The sequence below is a fragment of the Ptiloglossa arizonensis genome, chromosome 1 (assembly GCF_051014685.1).
Source record: "Ptiloglossa arizonensis isolate GNS036 chromosome 1, iyPtiAriz1_principal, whole genome shotgun sequence".
Classification (NCBI taxonomy): domain Eukaryota; kingdom Metazoa; phylum Arthropoda; class Insecta; order Hymenoptera; family Colletidae; genus Ptiloglossa; species Ptiloglossa arizonensis.
Genome location: NC_135048.1, coordinates 35,148,745 through 35,173,841, shown reverse-complemented (window position 1 = coordinate 35,173,841; position 25,097 = coordinate 35,148,745). Strand labels below are relative to the sequence as shown.

Genomic DNA, 25,097 nt, shown 5'->3' with positions numbered 1-25,097 from the left:
ATCGCCGTCGTCCTCCGTAGCCGGGGTCCGACGTTCTGGCAAGCCTATAAAAACAAGACAGGTACACTCTCTGGGCCCTTACAGTGGCTCCTCGGCATCTGCAGCCTCCATCCACCGCGTTCTTGTTTCCTTGTCCCTCGTTCTCTTTCGCAGCTAGCTTCCTCTCGGTTCTGCCGGTACGCTCGGTTCCCCTACCTCCGTGACGGCCCTCCCTCGTACACCCCACCCCCTCGCATCTCGTGTTCCACGGTTCTCCCTCGTTCGCTCGGTCTTCCTTTCCCCCTTTCTCTCTATCCCTTTTGCCGTATTGCCGTTCGATTCGTCCGTGAAACCTTGCCTCACCGTCATCTGTTCTCACATCGTTTCTACGATTCTGTCACGAAGAATGAAACCTCGAAAAAGAATGTTCGCTCCGATGGCTTTGTGCGAATCCCGGTCCCGTTCGCATTCCAGTTGTCGCGAGTCCCCGACTAGTATTTTGCAACTAGCCGTTCTTCTTTTTTCCCCCTCTCCTCTGCCCGTTCACCGCGGATTCCCTCGATTCGGAAGAGGCGCGAGAGCTGGTCCGCGTACCCGGGGGGACGAGCGTTGTTCGTTGGCGCGAATTTCCCCAGATTTTCGCGGAATCGAAAATCTCCCGGTGCCGTCTACTCGCGGGTGGGTAATCTCTCGCGCGGACGGTGTACTCGCGCACTTGGTACGGTGAGCGGTCGCTCGTACCGCGGAGAGGGATCGCGCGAAATACCGTGGTCGGCCATTGCGGATCCCGTGGCGGAAAATAAGAGGACGAGGCGTAAAAATTTCTGTCACGGTGAACGGGGCGGTGCTCGAGATTCTTTTCGTAAAAGCGTCGAGGCGAGATACTTGTTTCCTTTCGCGCGTGTTTTCCGCCGCGTCATTATTAGCTTTGTCCTCTGTTCGGGATTCGCCGATTCTCGGCCCATTGAGTGTAAAACGATCGGACGCATTGTGTCGGGGAATCGTGCGGAGGGACACGTCGAGTGGTGCCCCGCGGAGAGCGAGAGAGAGAAAAGTCGGGCTCCTTTCGGAAAACGATGCTCGGTAGTTCCATCTCCCACCGTTGAAAAGTGATTTGTTACCTTTACCTGGGCAAACTAGGGGCCCGCGTTGCCAGCCCATCCTCTCGTATACGTCGTTCTCGTCTCGTCCCGTCCCGATTTACTCGTCGAAATTCGAACGAGAGGATAGATCGGTTTCATCGGTCCGCTAAAAGTATCGTCGGTGAGACGAACGTCGCCCTTGTCCCCGTGCCCGATTCGTTCCGATTCGAAGCCGTGGACGGGGCTCGCTCGGTTTTACCGCTCGAGCGCTCCTTCGTTTTTCGCGAGACGGTTCCGAGAGGAAACTCTGCCATCCGATTCTGCGGATTGTTCCGAACGGGGAACAAACGTTGCGTCCAATTACGGCCAATTCGCGTTACCCGCTCGTCGAAACGTATTTCCATCGGGAGATTTCGAGGTGAAATACAACGCTTCTCGAAGCCAACGTCTCGAAGGCCTCCAGCTCGGTTGCACGCGGTACCGTACGGTATCGACGTTTCCTCCTGGAACACCGCGTACAGAGGAGGACCGTTCGGCGAAACGATTCACAATTATAAGACGGCGAGGAGTAACGGAATAACGGATAGAACTCATTGTCGTTAATAGCGAGCCGAGGAAATAAACCGCAGCGGGGAGGTGCGTCTTCGCGGTGGTGTATTTTATCGAGCGGGCACATTGATCCTTATTACGAGATCTTTACCAAGGCCGTGGGCATAAATCGGTATAATATTTCACCTTTCCGCGCAGTTCTCTCTCGCGGTGGTAATTGCCCATAGTCTGCATTTTAGTCGTCAATGAGCGCCGGTAACGTTATTGCTCGAGTGTCCGGTGTTTCGCGAATTAACCATATATCACTCGCCGTAAAGCGAGACTGCAACCAGTTAAGTGCCTCGATCGCCTCGGGTTCTTTCTCACAATTCCTCCTCGTTATACAGAATTCTTCCTCCGTTCTTCCCGGAAAAAGTCGTCCGGTTCGACGAAGACGATGTTGGCGCCCACTCGCGGTTTCCCCTCGATTTCGACCGATGCTCGCGAAAGCTCCGAATTTACTCGCTCCGAAAAACTCGCGAAACGGGGTAGACGGTTGCTACGTGTTCTCGAAAACTCGGCGTCCCGAGACATCGTAGATCGTAGCGCGATACTTTTCGAACCGGTCGTTCGAACGTTTTTCTTTCGAGGCTGCCGCTTCTTACGCCGGAACGCGAAAAAGATTCGAAGCGTTCGACTTTGTAAGACGGTAGGAAGGTGTGCGCGCGCGCGCGCGCGCGACCGCGCGAGCCTCCGATGTATACCCGTACGTTCGCAAAACCTTGTATCGACGAGAAACGCCGTTTCAAGTACACGCGATACGCGAAACTCCGAGTATCCTTCAAGTTCACGGACGGCTCTGGTCGTCGCAAACCCGTTTCTCTCTCCCTCGTTAACGGACGCGTTTTCGAGCGTTGCGTTTAATTACGTTCGTCGTACTCGAAATCGAGCCGGTAGCTTTCGAGCGCGCACCGCCGATTCGAAAGAATCACGGTTTCGGCGTCGACGAGTCTACGGAATCCTCGCCCCGAAGGGCGTTGCGCAACCACGGACCACTCGGAATCGCTCGAAAGAACGAATTCCCATGATTTCTCGGGGAACCGAACCGTCCGACGCCGCTTTTTTCCCCGCTTGTCGGCTTTGATTAGCGACGCGATGTGAACGAGCCTTAAGAAGGAGGATGCCCCGATGGCTGCGCCGCTGAAAGGTGGCTAGCTGGCGGCTGGGATCGGCGAAAGCGGTCAGTGATCGCTGGGGCCTCGTGCTCGGGCCCCTCGTTGCTCACGATCGCCCCCTACCTCCGCGATCCTCCCGCTCGGCCTTCTCTTTCTCCTTCTCCTTCTCCTTCTCCTTCTCCTTCTCCTTCTCCCCGTGTACTCTCCTCCTATCCGCCACGAACGCCCCACCAACCCGCCCCTGGGCCTAGTCTCCTTTCAACGGTGCAGGTGACGGGGCATTCTTTTAAATCTAATCAACTACCGAACCTCGGCCCGCTCTATACAGGGTGTTTCCGAACGAGCGTCGGCCTCGTTGAAAAATCGACGAGTCTCGCGACCAGAGGACCGTTCGTTTCGTTCGCGAGACTCGTGGAACTTTGCGCGGAAAATATGAATCGATCGCGCGGAGAGGTGAAACCTTTCGAGCAAAACGACCGGTCCCGATCTTTTCAACGAGACTTTATCGCGATGCGGTTTTACCGGATGGTTTTATGGGATTTCTTTGCCGCTCGGGGTGAAACGGCAGCCGAGCAATTGCTCCTAAGAGAGAAAATTGCTCGGTAACGTATCGAAGAAGAGTACGCTTGTTTCTTGCGACGGTGCTCGAGGATCGCTTGTACATCGGAGGGCACCCTGTACGCGAGCGGACGCACGCGCGTGTCTCCGCGTTCGGGACATCGAGGCGCGCGCGATCACCGAGAGACCCGAGATCGTCGTCCAACCTCGCGCATCGCGGCTCGCGAAATTACGCGATCGGGCCCGAACGGCTCGCTCGCGGTCCGATTTCCTTCTTTTTCCGGGCGCTGGCTTGGACCGGGCCGAGACGCGAAACGAGCGGGCCGCTCGTTAGCCACCGACGAGAGAATCGATCAAACGCGTCCGGATCGCGCGGCACAATGCTGCGCGAAACTACCGGATTCCGATCGTCGCTTTACCGGTTTGATAAAGACCGATGCGTAACGATAATTCACCGGTACGGGGCCCCCTCGAACCGCCGCGTTATTTATTCGTTCGGAATGCAACTTTGACAGCCGAGACGGAACACCGTAGATACTGTCCGGCGATTACAAAAGGACACTTTGAAAAATTTATAATCCTCCGACACCGGGAAATCGAGTTATCCCAATCGGTAGACGCACGCGCGACGCTTTTAACGAACGTATCGCGCGTCGAATCGGTTACCCAATTCGCGCGCGTACCGTTTAGCGTCAACGGTATCCCAATGCATCGCCTCGGATCGCTCGCGCGAGAGATTCCGTCGTAACGGATAACGGATGACCGTCTCGCGAGAGTCAATTCTCCTCGCAACGCTACGACAACACGAGCGTTTCCTCCCGTTCGGTTCCGCGCGTAATCGAATCGCGGACACGAGCCGCCGATCGTACAGCGATCGAAAATTTCCAAAGGCAAAGATCGGGTCCGCCGCGATCGAGGCTAGGAGCGCGATCGGCGCGCTAGGATCCTGAACCGGAGAACTAGGATGCTCGTAGCGCACTTTCACTCGGGCCTCTGGCTTTTCTTCGTGTCCCGGGAGCAGTCTCGACGTTGTTTATTGTTTCGAGACCGGCACGAAATCACGAACTGCGAGGCAATGCCCACGACGATCACCTGCTAGGTTCGTCCTACATTCTTATCGTCCGAGCATTGAGCCTCGGTCTCCACCGGTGCCTTTTTACGCGCAGTTTATTGCCGTTCCCCGAGCAACAATGGGTCGTAACGATAGCTGCCGCGCCGGATCTGTAAAATAATTTTAATTTCGACCGCGTGAGAAAGAATCGAAAGATGCCGTGGAATCGAGACCAGACGCAAACGCCTGCCAACTTTGCGCGCGAATCCTCGATTTCGAGCCAAAGGAACGATCGTCCGCCGTACCTCGACTCGTCGTCGGTCCTCGCGAACGAACCAACCGGAACCAGAGTTTTCGCGAAGGGAGCACCGTACCGCACCAAACCTTCCGTTACGAAGCGCGTTCGCGAGATCGTCTCGGCTCCTCTTTCGGTTCGTCGTCGCGGTACCGAGTTTTGCCGTGTTTTGCCGTGTTTCGACACAGCCCTCTCGTTCTCTCTTTTCCGCGTCCTCGGAGTTACAGCTACGCGAGGAACGCGCCTTCTTCTTACGTTGCGACGCGCCCCTCGGTTTTTCTCGGCTCGCGCGGTCGAACCTTCGATCGAACGAATAACGATCGAGGGACGCAATCACCGGAAGCGGCGCCCGTCCCCGAGGACGAAACGGTCTCGAAGAATGATGGAAAGTTTCGACAACGGAGGACTCGGACTCGAGGTACCTTCGATTTTCGATTCTTGGCTCGGTTTCGCGTCTCTCGCGCGGCGTGTACGCATCGTCGAGCGAAACACAGTCGTCGATAATTTATCGACGATTAACTCGGCTCGATCCATACACCACCGGCGAGAGATATCTCGTTCCGGACGAGTTTATATTCAATTACGCGTAAAAGGACGAGCGGTAAGCGCGCAATCGCGTCGATTGAATCAAACTAAAGACCGGTACAACCCCCCGTGTTAGAGATAAAAGTCGAATTACGCTAGCCGGCGTAACGGTAAGCGTCCAATAAATATAAAGGCATCGTCGAAGAACGGACGAACCAGTGCTCGGTATTTAAATAATCCGGTGACCGTAATAACCGCGAAACGTAGCCGGTGAAACGAGAGCTCTCCTCCGGTTCCACGCCTTTTTCCGACCCCACCTTTCGACGGCCGCTCGTCAACCATCGTTACGATAAAGTTTATTATCGCGGCGGGTTACGGGGGATAATCGCGGCGTATCGATAATCACCGTGGAAAATTTATCGCCGAGAGAGGCGCGATCCCGAGAAGTCGTTTTCCGCGTGTAACAGGCGTGCGGTGTCGGCCGTTCCGGCGCGAGAAAGAGCCGACGATCCGCGGAGAATTCGAGAGAGAGAAACCCACCGAACGAGGAGCCGAGGGAGGGGGCCGATCGACGGCAACGAGAGACAGAGAAAGAGACCGTTGACTCGCGGGGATTAGAAGCACGGTTCTTCCTACGAGAGAAGAATCGATGCCGAGTCGAGTCGAACGCGAAACAGAGACGGAAGAGAGCAACGAGGTCGAGGGAGGGGGAAACAGGTAGGAAGAGGAGAGCAACCGAGAGAGGGCCCGCGAACGAAAAGGACGGGACCGGGTGGCTGAGAAAGAAGGAGGTGACGAGAGACGCGCGGCGATCGTCTATAATCGAGTTGACCGTGAAATTTTCATTACACCTTTACCGAGTTATGCATATAAATAAGGAAGGGAGCGGGTCGGTACGCCGGGAGCGAAGAACGTGGCAATGCCTTTGTTAGCGGAAGGTTAATGGCGAGGGACCCCCGGGTATCTTAGCACGCTGACAGCAGTCTCGTTAACGATTACGATAACTCCACGGCCTCCTCCGGGGGGGATGCGTAGTTGGCTGCGAGCGATCGCCACGGCTACGCCAAGGTAGTCCAGAATTCACGGACTGGTCTCGGCCGGCGTCGAACGCGCGATCGGGCCCCTCGACGTCTCCGTGAACCGTGAACCGTGAAAGGCCCGGATCGATCTCTCGCGGAAACGTTTCGGTGCTCGAGAAAGTTTACCGGTAAACGCTCGAAATTCGAGCAGAGGACGGTCGATCGACGACGATCCAAGGTTCTTCCGTCCCGTCTCGTCGATGGCCACCGTGAAAATTAACGGATTCCGCTGGCTCACGGCGCTTCCAGAGACGCTCGAGAGAAGCTCGAGAGCAGCTGTTCCGGTCCGGCGTGACTCACGAACGATCGTGAAAAGCAGCTCGTTGCATAAGTTTCGCGCTCGAACGTCTTAATTGATCGTAACGGCGCGACGTCCAGACCCGGTATAGATTCCCCCGTTCGCGACCGTTCCGCCGCCACCGCTTCTTTCTTTTTCTCCACCGAGTTTCCTGCCGCGATAATTCTGCGCGGCTGGCGATCGTTTAATAGCGCGTGAAACTTTGACAACTCGACCGCTTTTAATAAGCACCTTCGGAACCCGGTGGAAACGAGCGACTGTTAACTCGCCACGCTGGAAAATAATGTTTAGCCGATAGTTGAAGAGCCCGTCGCGCGAACCGGGCGTTTTCGTTTCTCTTTTGCTCGAGGTTCGCCGGCCCGGACATGGAAAATACCGAACGGCGAAAATTGCTCGTCGAGAACGAAATTCCTCGATCGTTTCGAATTCGAGCGAAACACCGTTTACTTTCTCTCTTTCGCGGGGAACCGGAGACACGGTAAACGAGGACTCCGCGCATCGATTCACGTCGACTGAGAGTTTCGAAACGGTACGAAATTTATGCAAACGATACCGGGTCGTTGTACGATCGACGTTCGATCGTTTCGCTAATTTCCGAGACGTTTGCCGGGAGCTCTCTGTCTCGAGCGTCGTCGACATCGGAACGACACTTTTCGAACGATACTTTGCAAGATCGTCGCGCGATCGGTGTTTATCGCACCGTCGCTCCCGACGCACCGATTTTCGTGCTCGCGAAGCGCAATCGATCGGCAACGGTTCGCTAGATCGTATTCGTCCGATTCGCGACGCTCGAACTTGCACGGATTACGATCGAGTCGATCGGTGTACGCGAATCGTCGAGGGAAGAGGATCGATCCTCGATCGCAGAAGCCGCTGTGCGACGAGAATCGCGAGAAAAATATTCGAGACGGCGGTGTACGCGTTCGTTGAAAGAAACGGCGAGGGATATTCTCGCGTTCTCACAGATCGAAAAAGCATCGAAGGAACCGAAGCCAACCGAAGGTAATCTCGAGTTCAAAGACTCGACGGTGGGCGAGAGACGTATCCCACCGGCGGCCACCCGAAAATTAACGACCTCGCGAACCGGCTAAGACTCGGTAAACGAAAACTGCCCAATTTTTTTCAGCCGGTCGTTAAAGCCTCGTCCACACGTCGCAATACGTACCGGGCTCGTACGAGCCGTGCCGTGCCGAGCCGAGACGCGTGCGTGAACACGTACCGTCGAGACTCGAAACAGGGGCGGATTTCGTTCCACCCTTGGTGATTTTACGAGTTTCGCCGCTCGACGGTGTTCTCTTCGTTATACCGTAACGAAGGAAATTACGCTCTCCGACCGCATATTTAGGGATTAAATTATTTCGCGCGTATTCGTACGTCGGGAACGTAAACGCGGAAGGTTCGCGAGAACGGATCCGTTCTCCTCGTTACCGCGGCACGAAGAAACCGAAACGTCCGGATCGAACGTATCCGGGGGATCCGTTGGTCGTTCGGAAACAATTAAACGTTCGATAGGATCGCGGACGTCCGCGAGTTCGTCGATCGACGAACGAAACGGATACGATCGACGTTTCGTTCGAGTGAGACGTCCACCGATACCTCCAACGGCCGTCACCGATCGTATCGTTGATCCACGATTAGAAACGTAAAATCGACGAACCAAAGACAAATAATATCGCGCAATACCGAGCGCCAAACGCGATAACGATCCGCGACGAACGATACAATAACGCTGGTAGCCACGATCGCACCGCGAGGACCGTAAATTAAACTCGCTATCCGGCCGCGCAACCGAGTTTCTTTCGTGGGTGATTGCCGTCCTTGTTCGCGGTACGTTGAACTTCTGCCTTTGCAACGATTCTCGATTCCCGTATTCGAGTCCCTCGAACCGTCCAACGATCGAATCGAGCTCCCACCGAAAACTTTCGGTACCCGACGACGTCGAACGCGAGTCGAACACTCCCGAGTTACCGATACTCGATTCGTCGATTATTTTACGGTGGAGGGAAATTGGAATATCTCGCGAATATTTTTCAGCGGAAAACGCGCTCGAGTCCGGTACCGTGAACCTCCGTGCTCGCGCGCGTAATTATCCTCGGCGAAGAAACACGGAAAGAGAGAGACAGAGAGGGAGAGAGAGAGAGAGAGAAACCGAGGGGGAGGGGAGAGGAGGTGGAGAAAACGAACGCCGGACGACGGCATGATTAATAAACATTATAGTTTTATTTCGCCGCGCCGCGCCGCCGATCAGATACGCGGCGCGATATCGTTACGCGCTATTGTGCTGCTAGATTAATTCACGGCAATAAATTCTTCATACCCGGGGCCGGTTAAGTGATACAAATGAGTTCGATATTCAGTTAAATATCTGCTAACCGTTTCGGCGGGCCGGAGTCCGCCCCTGGATTCAGCTCGTACAGATTGCCTCGAAGAATGGAGCCCGTTGTTGCGAAGCGCGTATTTAATGGAATTAAACCGCGCAAAGGTGTGTACGGGGCAAGTGCAATCGCATTTCGACCCCTACCCTCGATGCGACACGCGCGCTCCCGCTCGTTTTCCTCCGATTCGTCGTTCTCGCAACGTTTCGACCTTTATTTACGCGCGTTGTTTCGTTCTGCAATTTTCGACTTCGATCCGCGCGTTATTGAAACTTTCAGTCGCGATCGTAAGAGCAACCCTTCGTCGGTGGCGCGTACCGGTGCGCGATTCTTCTCTTTCGTCGCGGAGCGCCATCGATCGCTTCGAGGAAACGCGTTCGGTAACGCGTACGCGCGAAAATCTCGCCAAAGATCGAGATCGAGAACGAAACGATCCCTCCGGAGGAACCACTAGAAGCTTCGTTGGAGAAACACGGAAAGGTTTCTCGATGAACTTCTCCAGCGAGACATTTGTCCGCGCGAACCACGAGGATCGAGGATCGCCGTTTCTCCGACCTTTTCGATCCGAATTAATTTTACCCGGTAAAATATTGGAATTCTCGGACTCTAAATATACGCGTTGCGCTTTGTACAGCGAACACGCGCTTTCCGTTTGCAAAGAGGCGCTTTGCATGCCGTGGCTGGCTCCTTTCCGATCGTTGAATAAAAAATTACTCGATGTTCTTGCGGTGGAATTGCGAGTATGCATCGAGATGATGTCCGAACCGGTAACATTGAATTATATATCCTCTGTTCGCGCAGCGTCGATATGGCTACCTTCCAAAACATTGAAATTCAAAGGCTCGTAGGTTGCGTACGAACCAGTTCCCAGACGGATCCGATAAATTTCCGTTTCACGGCGGTGCTCGCACCTTTTTGCGGAATTTCACAGCGACGTGAATTTTCTCGAGGAATCGTTGGTACGAGTTCGAGCTGGCTCGAGCTGGCTCGAGCGGGCTCGAGCCGCAACGGAAATCACCGCAAACATCGGGTTTCTGTTGGTTGAACGCGAAACGACCGCCACCGCCGCTATCCACGGTATTGCTCGGAGGCCGGATCACGGACAGCGCCTCTATGCACGCGTGGGGGCAGGCTCATTTATTTACCGAGGATCAGTATTGGCAGGTTGTAATTTACAAATGCTGGGACCCGGTGGATTTATCGGCGTTCCGCTACCCTCTCATTACAACCCTCTGCCCTCCGTCGTCTTCTCTTTTGCCCTTCGTCCTGTTCCCTCTCCCTGCCCCCTCGAGTCCCTCCGGCTCGGCTCGGCTCGGCTCGGCTCGGTTCGGCGCAGCGGCGGCCTCGTCTCCCGCTCGTTACATTTTCACCCTCCGATCGCCCGACCTTGGCGCAACTCGGCTCGCGATTATCGTCAATTGACCTACACTCGATCGAAATACGTAATAAAAGAAAGTAGAACGCGCGACTGGACGACCCGCGAGAGATCCGATCGAGCGTTCTTTCGAACGGCAGCCGCCGACGCCGACGCCGACGTTCTTTTCCGTCCTTTTTCTCGTCTTTTCGTTTTCCTCTGCGGGTGCGAGTTTGCCGCTATCCGCCAACTTATCGTCGATGATTCCACCGCGGAGGCAGAAGGAAGGAAAATCGGCGCGCGGAGGTTCGCGCGGCGACGCTGCGTTCGGAGCCGAAGAAGAAACTACGAGCCGTCGAACGATCGCGCACGGGAGAATCTTGTTCGAGGTGGCAACTCGGAGCCCTCGGTACTCGCGTCGTCGAGCCGAGGATACCTTTGCGCGAAATCGAAGCGAGGCGTCTCGAGAAACGAGCGCGTTGCTCGCCGCGTTTTGACACGAGTTAAGTGGTTATCGAGCGGTCCGGAGGAGAGGAAGAACCGGAAATTCCGCGGCGTTAACGACTGCTACGATCCCGAGCAGAAGGAGTCGGTAATCACAGGCTGCGACGTCGAAACGACGCGAGCACTATTTGACGTGGACGTTCGGAGCGGAGCTTTCGATCAGGCTGTCACGAACACCGGCGGGGCCACCGTTTCGAGAAATTAACAGCGGTTATTACGAAAGCGCAGAAAGAATCCCGGGGAACGAGCGGATGATTGTAATTATCTCCGAGCAAGCTCGTACTCTCGTCGGGCAAAGCGAGCCAAGCACGAAAAATGACCCCGATAATTCCCTTCCGATAAATGAATCGCTGGCCCACGGGGGCTCGATGCCGATACGTGCGCCCGCCCGCCGAAATATCCTCTCGTACGATGTTCGCTTTCGCATTTTTACCGGCTCAGCTCGCGTAAAAAGGTTGCGCGAAAGTCTCCGGCCGAGCAACGGGATCCAAAAAGGAATCGCTCGAGACTAACGATCTTGACCGTTCGTGACTGTCGTAAATAGATGGAATATCCTATAAGGCGAGCCTTTGTTAATGAAGCCCCGAGAGCCACCACGGGTATTTCGCGACTCGCGTGCGTTTCCACGGAGGAAGATGCCACGGCCAGATTCACCACGGCCGCGCTCGCCGCGCTCGCCGCGCTCGCCGAGCCTTTCTTACCGAGGGTATACACGGCTTCGAGGTGGCCTCGAGGAACGGGCCTCGACTTCCTCGCGTTGGATCCGGTCGCGACGCGCTCGTCTTTAAATTCCAAACCGTACGGAATACCGCGAACGAGCTCCCTCGACGTTGCGACAGACCGAGCTTCGCCCGTAGCCTTTCCCCGGTTACGATTTACGCCGATTCGATGAACTTCGCCACTGCCGCGGCGCGAACTCTTCGGAGCGTTCGCTGTTCGCGCGATCGCGACAACGAACTCGGTTAACCGCGTCGCGGCCACTTGAAACGGGTTTTCGGCAATCTAGGAACGTTTCGACGACAAGTGACGTCGTTTTCGAGCCTACCTACCGACGCGAATCGACTCGCGGTCCGGACGTCGAAGCGGCGAACGCGCGAAAAAACCTAAGAGCCGCACCGCCGCGCTCGGAGGAGCTCCTTCTTGTCTCCGTGTTCGGAATGGAAACGTTTCCATAGCCGCGTAAAAATACGGATACAGTTTCTCCGGCTCGAACCGGCTTCCGGACGCAGCGTAATAACAGTGATGCAGCGACAGCGCTTAGGATCGACGCATGCGATACACTCGGCGGAAAATTGCAGCTCGTACGCATATTACGTCCAATAGTTGGCGCGATGATCTCGCGAGAGGCCATTCGCGAACGGAATTAACGAGGAACGGTGCGTCCGGCACGGCGGGGATAATCCGCGAACGATGCCCGGGGAATTTCTACGGTCGCGCCTCGCGCGAATTTCGAGTCGCGGATGCGGAGCAATTTCCGCGAAGGGACGCGCGCGTATCGGCATTCGTTCCGGGTTCGAGAACTCGAACGACGATGTTCCAGCTAGGGGGGTCTCGCCGTCTCTCTCCGCGTTCCCTGCGTACCCCGTTCGGAGGCAGGCGCGGCGCGAACCTCGGGTACGCGAAATCGGGCTTCGAGTAAGAATCGATATCGCGGTAGCCGCGATAGGGAGGCACGGGTTTCGCGGTGTTCTCGCGGCCAGGGAGAACGTTGGAGATACCGCGCGCACCGGAGCCGGTCGAGTAGCTGAAACGACCGGGATGCCTCGCGCAGGTATTCTCCGACGGCGTTAAGCCCTATGTTACGCCGACAGTTCGATCAGAGAGTCCGCGGCGCAGTGCCGTAAATAGGCGAGGTAATCGGGCGCGTTCGATTCCACCGGAGAACTCGAAGGGCTCGCTCGAACGGAGTTTGGGCCGTTTAACCCTGTAACCGCATGCCCATGGCGGACCCAAAGAACGAGTCTCTCCACCTACTTCCTTCTCTCTCTCTCTCTCTCTCTCTCTCTCTCTCTCTCTCTCTCTCTCTCTCTCTCTCTCTCTCTCTCTCTCTCTCTCTCTCTCTCTCTCTCTCCGTCTCTCTGTCGCGCGCGCGCGAGTTCCCCTCCGTTTCTCTCTCTCGGTCTCGCGCGTTCTCCCTCTCAGGTTGGTCGCCGGTCTCTCTCGTACCGGACCCGGGTGTTCTCTCCTCGTCTCTCGCTCGTTCGCTTCGGTATCACATGGCGCACATGCATGCATGCATGCATGCATTTCGAAGCCGAGGATGGCTCAACTCGGTTCAGGCCAGGGTCTCGGCTTTCCTTCTCTTCGCGGAGAAGAGAACCGCAGCTCGTTAAAAAGTTGCCCGACCGGTTGGGCGCTCGGAGAGCTGACTCTGCTGTGGTCTACGACCCGACACCCAACACACTCTCGAGCCGCGGGCCCTCGCTCTTGTACCCCGCGTACACACACCGGACATCATCGCGTTCCCTGTGTGCGCACCACCGGAGTAAAGGCTAAAACTCGCAGGCCTCCGCGGCTGTATTCTCGCACACGGACGAAGAGAGCCGGATATTCACTACACGCGACCGAACATCATCGAACCCTCTCCTCTCCTCTCCTCTCCTCTCCTCTCCTCTCCTACCCTCTGCCGGCTTTCCTCCGTCTTTCCTCCTCGTTTCGTCCGTCTCCTCTTTTTCTCATTTTTTCTTCCCTTTCTCCACCGCCCTTTTTCCCTCTTTCCCTCTTTCCCTCTTTCCCTCTTTCCCTCTTTCCCTCTTTCCCTCTTTCCCTCTTTCCTTCTTTCCCTTTACCCTTCTCTTCGCATCCTCGATGCCATGCTTTACTTCCACGCGCGTTTCGTCTATCACCATCGAGTACGATATCTCGTCTTACGCTCGCCTTCACCGGTATTCGACTTTCGACTCTCGCCTTTTCTCCTCTCCTCTCCTGTGCTCTCTTCTCTTCCGTTTCTTCGGCTCTTTTTCCCTTATTCCGTTCGCCCTCTCCCTTTCCCTTTCTCTCTCGCGATTGAAATACGGCCATGCCGTACGGGCGCACGAAACAACGTTTCTCTCTCTCTGTCTCGCTCTCTCTGCCCCCACTCTTCCTCTCTCGGTCTCTTTCCCTCCGAAGCGCTCGTCTCCGCCGCTTCGTCGCTCGTGTTCACCGTTTCGTTAAAGCCAGTACACTTTTCTGATGCCTGTTTGCCCGTGTACTTCGTTTTCGCAGTTCCACCCATCCCTCTCTCGGCTCCTCGTCCCCCGTCTCCCCGTCACCCCGTCCCCTCACCGCCCCCCGTCCCCTCGTTCCCCGGTCTCCCCTCCGTTCCCTGGTTCTCTCGGTCTCCGTTGGTCTCGTTCCTCCTCGGGTTCGCGTTCCCCGTTGTCTCTTTTCGAGAAACGAGTTTCCTTCCGTCGCCTTTCCGTTCTCCGCCTCCTCCTCGCGTTGTTCTTCATCTTCTGACCCGGCTGTTTTTGGCCGCCTCCCTCCCCCGCCCCTTCCCCGCCCCTCTTGATCCCTTCTTCGGTCTTTTTGTCCGCGGTAACCCTCTTCGCTTATCCTACCGAGATACCGATGATCATACGCTGGAAATTCCACGCGGACGAGCATCGCCCCGGAGATTCTTTTATGCTTCTTGCAACTCGTCGCTTCTTGCCACGCGCTTATTACATTGTTTGATTTGTTCCGGCCGTCCTGAACCGCCGATCGCCTCGTTCTCGGTCGTTTCGCCCGTCCGTTACGCTCGCCGAGCTTCGTCCAGCTTCTTGTTTCCCGCTGGTTTATCGTTTTCGTTCTCCGGTTTCGAATATCCCCGCGGATTACCGGAAAACCTCGAACGAGACGCGATTCGCGCAATGCGGGTGTCAACGTCGATCGCGAACGAGCCGAAACGATCGAGCCGAGCCGAAGTGTTTTCGAGTTTGCGATTCGACGATTTTCGACGAGGCTCGACGGATTTCGCGTGGACGCAATTGCGCTTTTACTCGCGCAGCGACCGCTACGATCCTTCGACACCATTGGAGCAGTTACCGATCGAAACGCGTTCGCTTCTTCGAACTCCGTTTTCGGAAACGATCGTGCGTTTCGTCCGTGAACGGACGACGCGCCCCGAGTACTCTTCCCGGACGAAATCTTCCGCTCTCGTCGATCGGTCCCGTCTAGAAGACAAATCGACGCATCGGAGCGAAACGATAACATCCTGGAACCACCGACCGTTCCGTGAAACTCGACCGATCCTCGATATTCGCGAGAGAGGTCGAAGCAGTTTGTCGTCCGAGTTAGTTAGCGGAGATTTTCCGCGACGAGGATCGCTCGAGCCGGCGAGTTTTTGCCCGGTGAACGCGCAGCGTCCAACAAATCGATTCGACTTCCAACGGCGGAACAACGATCGAGCAACGATAAGTTCACCGATCCGCGTACCGCGATTGAAAAATTTCCCGAGCTCGTAAATCCCGTTTACGCGGCATTGCGACGGTACCCTTTTTGGTCGTTCGCGTCGATTCGATCGTGCGCGCCGATTCGGGAAACGAAACGGTTGGCTCGGTGCAACGCAACGACGACACCGATAACGAAGAATCGGCCGTTCGCGCGATTCGTTCGCGATTATTACTCGAGCGAGCGACGGCTGTCGGATCGATTTTCGGTCGAAAACTTTCTCCACGTTTCCAAAGTTATTTTCTCCTTCCACGATCGATCGAGAGCTCCGGCTCGCGGTAGACGTCCAACGAGGATCGAACGATCGTTGCAAAATCGGGAGACGGCGCGTCTCTCTGATCGAGTTCGACGAATTTGGTCTCGAGGAGGAGCACTTTGCGAACGAAATAGTACCGCGGCGATTCCCCGATCCGTCGTCGAAATCTCGCTCCGGAGGATAACGCGCGCACGTCCGCGTCGTAAAGCCCGTCGCGAAAAGTTTCGTCGAAATCGAGCAACAAGTACAAACGTCGATGAACGATCATCGCTGTTGCCGGTTGGACGGTGACTTTTTACCCGGCGCGGCGGTTCGTTCGGACATTTTTCTTTCCTCGGTTGCGAGCCCCGCTCCGTTTCCTTATCCTTCGCTCGCGCGGATCGTCCTCGTGCCCGCCGGTAAGAACGCACCGCCGATGGCAAAAAGCTCGCCGGGAACTATGAAGCTATTCCTGCATGTTCGACAGCGTTCGTTAGGCGACGCAGCACGATCCGACCCTTTTAAGCGCCGGTAACCCGAGAGAGAGAGAGACGGAACGATCCTCTGCGCTGCTTTTTTGCGGCGCATCGTAGCGCGAGTGTAAATTTATAAGATGTCACGGTGTCGACGAAAGAATACGATTGCCGCCCAACACCCCGTCGTCCGCCTCTTTTTCGTTTCCATTTCATGCGACCGCCGCGCTGCGCCGCGCCGCGCTGCGCTGCGCCGCGTCGACTCCGCAATTTGCCCCTCGCTGTTTCGTAGTTTGTACTTCGACCTTGAACTTCATCAATTTCCAGATTAACGAAGCCCCCTTTTTCGTTTGTTTCAGGTACGTAATCGAACGGGCGGTATCTATCCATCGTTGGCGCGGTTTCTCGGGTGAGTGTACGGGGTGTTCCCGAGTCGAGTCGCTTTTAAGAAAATCTCCGCGCGGGATTCGGGCTGCGACGAGTACTCGATGGATCATTGCGTAAGGAATTCTCATCGCGCATCGTTCGAGCGACGCTGGAAAGAGTCGACGGATACCGCTGGAAAATCGGTCTTTGGACGATTTTCGATCCGAAGAGTGGAAAGCGTCCGAAAGGGGGACGCGAAAAGAAGAAGGTGACTCCGGTAGCTCCGCGAACGGCGCGTTACGATGGATTCCGTGGGGTCGCGATACGGGTCGATCGAATCTCGAAACTCCTTGGAAAGAGAGACCGAAGGAGAAAGAGAGCGATCTCCGCGGGTGAAAAAATCGTTCTCGATTCGGCGCTTAACGTCGTAGCGACGGATCGTCGCGGATAAATAGACGTCATCGCGGCCACGCAAATCGGCCGAAATCCGATTATCGGGGAATAGAATGCGACACGGGGTATCAATTCGATTCGTGATTCAAGGGAGAGAGCGAGAGGGGCGGAGAGGGACCGGGCGTCAGCGTCTTCCCGGCTGTTTGACAGTAACGAGGAAGACGTCCCGGGCGTCGGTAAGCCCCCGCTGGAACTAATCCACCGAAGAGCCAGTTAAGGTATTTGTATTTTAATTAGCTCCTCCTTTTCGATAGCCGTTTGTTCTGCCCACACTGTGTTCGCGCCGGGGCCCGTCGGCTTACCTCGTTCCTCCAATCTTCGCTCTGCCCTTCGAATCGTTTAATCATAATCTAATAACCGGCTGACACAAAAAACTAACTCGATAAGTGCACGCCGTTAGCTTAGCGCGAAGGGTTCTCGTACACCGACGAAGGTTGCCGCGTCCGTAGGTGTGCTCGAGAGCGGCGCGGTGGCCCGTCGGTGATCTCGCGCGAACGAGCTCCCCGAGGTGTGTGCGCCCGGTACGCGCGTGCACCTCGACAGAGTCGTACGAGTGGGCTGGATGGAAGTCGAACCCGGAGAAGGCGAACGTCCCTCCAGATATTATCTATTGCAGTCTGTCTGTCAGCCCGACCGAAACTCGGCCTGGACGAGCGCACCGCTACGGGATGAAGTGTCTTCTGCATAGTCAGCCTCTTTTTATGCCGAAGCCCCGGTTCGGCCATCTCGCTAATTCCGCCGTAGCACGCCAGGCACGCCAAACCGAAGCTTTCCGTGCGACTCCCGATCCTGCCTTTATTTTTCTCTTTCCCTTTGCCCCCCTTTCCTCCTTCCTCCTCCTCCTTTCATTTTCTTCCTTCTTCTTTTCGTTTCGCTCCGTTCCGTTCCGTTCCGTTCCTTCGTTTTTTATCCTTTTGTTTCGTTATCGCTTTCTACTTTTTCTCTTCCCTCTCATTCCGGCAATAATGTATCTGCTCCCCTCGAGCGGCGAGAGAACTTTTCGCCCCGGACAAAAAAGATCGCGGTTTGCGAGAGCGATTCGCGGAAATTACGCACACGATCGCGAACGACCGTTTCGAGAAGCCGCGGCGGACATCGCTGCGAGGGAATAATCGTGAAACTCGCGAATCGCGAATCGTTTCGTCGATGACCCTTCGAGCCAGCCGTTCGCCGTTTACCTCGGAATTGCCGCGATTTCGCCTCGCTTTTCCTCGACGCGGTGTTAATCGCGGTATCTCGACGCACATCCGACCTCGCTTTCGTCGCCTCGGCCACCGTTCGGGAGATACCTGGATCGAAAACTAATAACGTCGCCCGCTCGAAACTTTCAATTCCTCCTCGAGCCGCGTTTCGTCGCAATAAGCGCACGAGACCGTGATTCGTGGCCGCGCCCCTATCGATCCCTCGACTTTTATCAGCGATATCGCGGCTTCATCAGCGACGGGAGCGCGTGTATACGGGCTAATATCCGAAGGACACACAGCAGCCATAGACGCGCATTGTCGAAGGAACAAAGCCCCGCAGTGGCCGTAGCCCGCGCTCCTATATTGGTCCGGCTGGGCTCCTTTGCTTGCCATTCTTTCTCATAAAACTTCATACCTTTCTCCGGACTCTTCATATTGCTCGGCTACGTACACACCGCCGCGGCTCACCGCTGCTCACCGCTGCTCACCGCTGCGGTCCGGGGAAGAGGGCCAGCGAGTCATCTACCATTCCGTGGGTCGGGGGTGTACCAACACCGGTCGGCCGGTAAATCTTTCCTCCCCTAACGAGGTGTCGTAAAACGCGATCTTATTAGCGAGCGTGGTTGGCGCGGTTTAAAATACGTCGAGTCGGCGGGTGTATCGGTACGCGTCACGTGGGAGTCTTTGACGGCTCTTACTCTTCCAGGGTTAGGTCTGGGTCTTTCGTTTTTCGAAGGCGAGGAGTCTCGTTCGAGGCTCGGAGGCGACGACGCCCGTTTCGGGGCTTTCCTCGATTCCGTTGTTCCGCGGTTCCCTGGATCGCGAGGCGCGCACCTTTTATCGTCGAGCGGTGCGATCGAGCAATCGGATCAGCTCGCTCGCCGGCTACTTGCGATGCAGCGTGCATACGCGTACGACCGGCCACTTTGGCCCGAGAGAGGAGAAGAGGAGGAGAAAAAAAAGAGCCACGGAGAAACGTACGGGGAATAATCAGCGCGCGGACAGGACTGACGAATGGGACTCGAGCGCAGAAGACATTGTAAGATCGATAGATGGAATCGGTGTGTGTAATGTAAATTGACTCGCAGTCCGGCCGCGAAGAGACACCGGGGGAACGAAATGATTGTTGACAGAAACGCGAGCGCCGCCGAGAATCGTACCTTTCGCCTTTCGTCGCGCCTCGCGATCCCTCGATTTTGCGATCAACCGAGCTTTCCCTGTTATTCCTTCGGCCGAAGGAATGATAATAATGATAATCGATTTATCATCGATTCGTGTCGGAAATATTAGCGCGCGATGCTTCGATGCGTCGAAACGACCACCGACGAAACGTGTAACCGATCTCGAGACGGGAGATTTCGCAACGCCGATCGAGGTGAGTATTGCGTAGGTAAAACGACCGAAAACGAAATTCGCGTTTCCCGGTTCCGTCCGTGCGCCGAAACGCGGTCCGGAGATCGAGAGAATTTCGAAGAAGACGGAAGAAGGATCGTTCGTATCCGTGGTTGGTTTTTCACGGACGAGCGAGCGATCGAGCCCTGGCTCGTTGGCAATATTCTTCCCCTCGTCGATCGAAGAAGAACCGCGTTCGAAAACTGCTCCTCGAAGTCGCGGCCGGCTCTCGTTAGCGATCCCTCGTCCGGTCGATTTAACTCGACCACCGGTTTACCCGGCACAATTACTCTCGCATTCTTCGCGCTATCGACCGCGATAACGCCACTCCGGCGAACCACCGCGAACGGTTCCTTTGTAGCCCGGCGAAAAACAATGCCCGATCGCTCGACTTTATGAATTTTATCGTCGAATTGGTCCACTTAGCGTGGCCAGGCAGCCGTGCGCGCACCGATCTCTACAAAGGAATACATTTCCCAAGGATACGCAAGGGGGCCGAGCCAAGACCGAATAGGGTTTAACGTGGGATCATATTGACTCGATCGCTCTACATTGGCAGTCCCGGGATTCTCAATATGCATCGGATAACATCGAATACTGGCAGGAAACGGCACGGTGTAGCCGTCCTAATATGGCTCGAGTCCACATTACTCGAACCCTCCGGTTGGATACCGGCAGCCAGACACTGGTCAGAAACGACTACTATACCACCGTACCGACTATATCCCACCGCTTGGTCCACCACCACCACCACCACCATCAGTGCCAGCGCGCCTCCCTATCGCCGGTCGCAACCACCACCGACAACCGGTAACCAACACTCGAAGGCTCGCGTTACCACCACCATCGCACCGTCACCGGTCGGTACCGGCACCGGCACCGGCACCGGCACCGGCACCGGCACCGGCATCGGCATCGGCACGGTTCCTTTCCTCTACGAACGTTGATGCACCGGTGCGTGGCCCCTAACCGTCTTCCTTTCTCTCCGCGGTTCGTTTTCTTGCACTTCCATTCCATCCATATTCTCCCTTTTCGATAGAGAGCATTCTTACTTTGCCGCGCGGGCCGTCCGAGCCGCACGGTAACGGGCTGCCCGGGCATCGGTGCGGGCATCGGCGCGGGACTCGGTTACAAGAACGCCCGGTCCCTCGCGAGCGGGATTTACGGACTCCGCGATCGTTTAACGTCACCCGTTTCACGGTATCTGAAATCTATGGGCCCCGATAACCCGTTTTAATTACGGACAGTTAGGCGAGCGCGCGGGGCCCGCCGCGGTGGCCGTTCCGCGGGCAATTTAAATTCACTCCCGACGACCTTGATCGAACATCCAGCTTCGATTCTTGAATTTTAATAGGGCCGCGGTGATCCGTTTCGATCGCGTACGCGTGGCCGTTAACGCCGGATAACGTTCGTCGTCGGCCCGCAACGAGTTCCGCTGTTCTTTCTTCGCTCCAGCAACGATCGTCGAAACGATCGCTCGATAATTAGACACTCGCCGTGGATGTTCCAGCACGGGTATCGTTCGATCGTGCAAACGATCGTTCGAGTTCCCTCGAAACCCGTGCGCCCATGGAGGGATTAATTTTAATCGATTTACGCGTTCGTCGAGATCGACACCGGAGCGGTCGAGACCGGGACACGAATCGAGAGGGTAGAGATTTTCGGGGAAGTTATCGCGCGATCGATGGACGATAGGTACGTACACCTCGAGAGAGAGAGAGAGAGAGAGAGAGAGAGAGAGAGAGAGAGAGAGAGAGAGAGAGAGAGAGAGAGAGAGTCCCCATCGCGAACGATCGTACAAAGATGGATTTTTATTTCGTAGCTCGCGAGAAACGCTCTCCGACGGCGAGCCGTTGTTGGGCTCCGGCTTTGTATCTTTCGGTATTTTATTCCGTATTTTATATTCGTCCGGATCTTTTTACGTTTCATTTATTACGATCCGTAGGTACGTTTCTCCGCTTGGGTTGCACCGAGCGAGCGCGCGTCACCTCGAAGAAAAATGAAGCGAAACTTTCGGACGACCGAGACACGATCCTACGATGATCCACGATCGTGAAGCAACACCGTTCTTCGGGGACAGTGAAAGCGTCGAGGATATCTCCGCGATCGATAATCTCCACGATTTATCGCGTCCGTCCACGGAACACGAAACGTTTCGTGAAAAATTCGGTCGTCGGCCTCGAAATCGTAGAAAGACGAAAAGTCTCGGAGCCCGGCTCGTCCTCGCGGGGCGTTCTCGTCCCGGGAAGAAGAGAAAACGGAACGAATGGATCGAGCATCGCGCACTGGATGTCATACATATGTATACGAGTTGTATCCGATTAATCAACGTAATAGACCGAGTTGTAATCGCGACGGACACTCCATTATGATCATTCGCGTGTACAGTCTCATAGCCGCTAATCTGAAATTAATCAGCCGCTTAATCATTACCGTTCCACTGTGAACTCTCCGCGTGCGGTGCCACCACCAGGTTTTCTCGTTACGGCGCTATCGCCTCTTCCTGTTCCTCCTCGCCTCCTTTCGTCTCTCCGTTTATCTTCGTCCCTCGATCGGCGCGAGTCTTCTCCGTTCTCTCCTCTCTCTGTTCTTTCGCCTTTTCGACTCGGCGTCCCGCTCGCGCCCACGCGCCTTCCCTCCTCTCTCTTTCTCGATCGAGCCGGCACGTCGCCGCGACCTATTGAAGGATTTATGCCTAACGACGGAATGCACGATGAACTACATTAATTTTGCGTTTTCGGCGACGCTGATGTATCGTCCGGAGCTCATTATCGCTCGCGTCGAGCCAGAATTTATAGTGTGACTTAATCTATGATGTAATCTCCCCGTTTGTTCTCGGTGTGCGCGCGGACGCGAGCGCGAGCGCGTGAGCGGGTCCGCGCGCACCAGCGGCGCCTCTTAATCTCGGAATTTCTTCGTTATAGCGCGCAGCCCCCGATCGGTGATCCATAGATCGAGAAGGGCTCCCTCTACGCCGCCGTCGAATAAATTAACCGCCTAGCCGTGTTCCTACCGAATTGGACGTAAAACCGTGGTCAATTACAATGGTTTCCATTAACGCGAGCCTTTTACGAACAACCGACGACGACGCGCGATCCGTTAAACGGCGCATAAATTGTCGCGGTCGTTCGGCGAAACGAGCGCGCGAACGTCCCTCGAAAGATTCGTTTCTCGCATCTTTACGGTTGCTTCGCGGATTGCTCGGAATTTCGGCGGGAATTGCTCGAGATCCCGGCGTATACGGTGCACGGTTGTCCAATTTCGTTTCCTAATTTCGTATCGAGAGCGTTTCGCGTTGAACTCGAGCCCTGTTCGGGAAGGTTAGACGTTACGGGGGCCGGGAAGTACCTGTCGCGATCGCGCTCGCGATCGCGGGAAACGGGAAGCACGTTTCGAACGCGTTATCGTCCGTGGCGTTGAACGGGTCGCGCGTAAACTTTTCCAGCGTTGGAGACGCGTTGGTGATTAATCGAAATGAATCAGCACCGGGCGCGCGCGAGCGATACGAGAAGACGGCCTTCCGATCGGGGTGGGCGTAAACTATTACACACATCGGCAGGAGATGTCAGCCGGGCCGAGTGTTGTTATTAATTAAACGTCCGAGCGATAGGCATCAACCGGCACGCCAAATTCCCTCGCGGCCCTTCTTCCCTATTAGACATCATTTGTCTCTGCTACCGGGGATGCCTCTGTGCTTCCTTTTTATCGCGTCCCTCCCACCGGCCTCGGTCGGTCTTCTCCTCCGATTCTCTACGGGACCGGGTTTTATCGTCCCTTATCGTTTCGACGAAGCGATTCGTTCTCCTTTTAATAGTCTTCATTAGACACGAGGACCGGCCGGGGCGCTCGTAAACGAAGAAAAAGAGAACCGCGCGTCACCGTTTATCGAAATCGCAACGCGATCCACGCGGTGGAAGCACGCGGCGATAAAGGCGATAAATATTTCGCGTTCGTTCGGTTCCCTTATCCGCTCGTACGATCGCGGCCGCGAGATTGCGTTTCCGTTGCATCTCCCCGGCCAAAATGACCAATTCGCGCCTTCTTCTCTTCCACCGCGCGACCTCCTCGCGGCCCTCTCCCCGCCGAATCGAATAAATTTCGAACGGTGTTTCGCGAAACGGTCGCGTTCGCGGCTCTTCGAATCGCCCCACTCCTCCTCCTCCTCCTTCTCGAATAATCGGTCGACGATCGATCACCCGAGAGCTTCGAAATTTTAATCACGTTACATCCATCTCCTTTCGGACTTATCCCCGACGATTCATTGATCTATCGCCATTGGCAGCCGTCCCGGCGCTGCAATTTCGATAAACAATGCCGCGCATGACTCGCTTAAACGCCGCTGAAAGCGAATCGCGCTCGTTCTTTATTCCCGCCCCTCGACGAAACATTTATTATCGCGGACATCGCGAGCACGGTCGCGAGCCGAGGAAACGAAAAAGAAGAAACTCGGGATGAATATGCATAGAGGAGCGTTAAAAGCGCGAGCAACGGGCGCGTTCGCGTTAATACATCACCGGTACAATGCCGGGAATAAGTAAACGAATTAATCAGAATCCGTCTTGTTTGATAGCGAGTCGCTTTGTCCGGTCGCCGGTGCAATTACCGCCGCGCCAAATACGTCGTACGCACCTGTGTAACTAAATAACGGCCAATCCAACACCGGTCGGGCACCGGTTGGGCACCGGTTCGGCACCGGTTGGGCATCGGTTCGCGACGACCGAACGAACACGGACGTCGTCCCCGAGGACGACGATATTTTCGCCTCGGAGGGCGCGCGGACCCCGCGACGCCTCGAGTTTCGCGCGGTTCGGTTTGAATCATCGTTTCTCATCAACGCGGTGAAAAATCTCTCTAGGTATCGATCGGGCAACTATCGTATCGTTATGCCCCGACAGATACATACGGCTTATTAATATTAATGAATGGCCTCTCATAAGTTCTCCTTGATTTATGTCTCCAAGTCCTACGCCAATGTAAGCTTGTTGCCCCGCCGTAAATCTTCCCCGGCGTAGCGGGACAAAAGTAATTTCTGTACGTTATTTGTATTTTTAACAAGTCCCCCGGCCGCCTCTCCCGGCGAGTCCTCGTTTCGTCGCTTCTCCCTTCCAGCTCGCGCTAACGACGCGTGCACCGATCGAATTCGTCCTACGAGAGAGCCATTATCCGGCGAACGAGAGTTACCTCTTCGCCCCCGGGCAAGGAATTCGCGCCGGAGGCGAAGACGCCCGTACCACGGATAGACCGCGTCTACGCGGTTTCGCCTCCTACGGCTCGAAACGAACGCCCGGGAACTCGAATCGCGCGAGGACGACCGCGACGATCTCCCGTACTCTGCTTCCGCGAGAAGCGAAGAAACGCTTCGCATCTCCTCTTATGGAAACCGATACGGATACAAAGTATCCGTAAGCGTCCCGGTGCATCCTCGAGACTGGGTTTGGTAGTCCGCGAGAGGACGATACCCGCGATGGACATTCGGAGCACTCGAAGCGGACGTTCCCAGCCACCTGTCCGTCCGAACTTTTCTCCCGGTGGTTGGTCGCGAGACGGAAAATCCCGAGCTGCTCGAGGCAGTCGGGCCGGTCGCCTCGTTACGGGTAAACGGTCGGCAATGTCGAGTCGCCGGAGACCTCGGCGAATCGCGGCCTTTCCGACTAAATAGGAAAACTCCTGAATAGGAATCCGGGGACCGGTTGTCGCTTACGGGCAAGGCCTAGACAAGGTCGATCCTAGCGATCGCGATACGATCTCTCGAGTACAGGAGGCGAACGAATGAACGAA

General features: G+C 55.7%; 1 protein-coding gene across 1 annotated transcript in view; it reads left to right on the top strand.

The window, feature by feature from the left end:
- Window positions 1-25,097, top strand: part of Su(var)3-3 (lysine-specific histone demethylase Su(var)3-3) — an 81,222-nt gene that overhangs the window by 43,309 nt on the left and 12,816 nt on the right. The gene's annotated exons all lie outside the window — the stretch shown is intronic.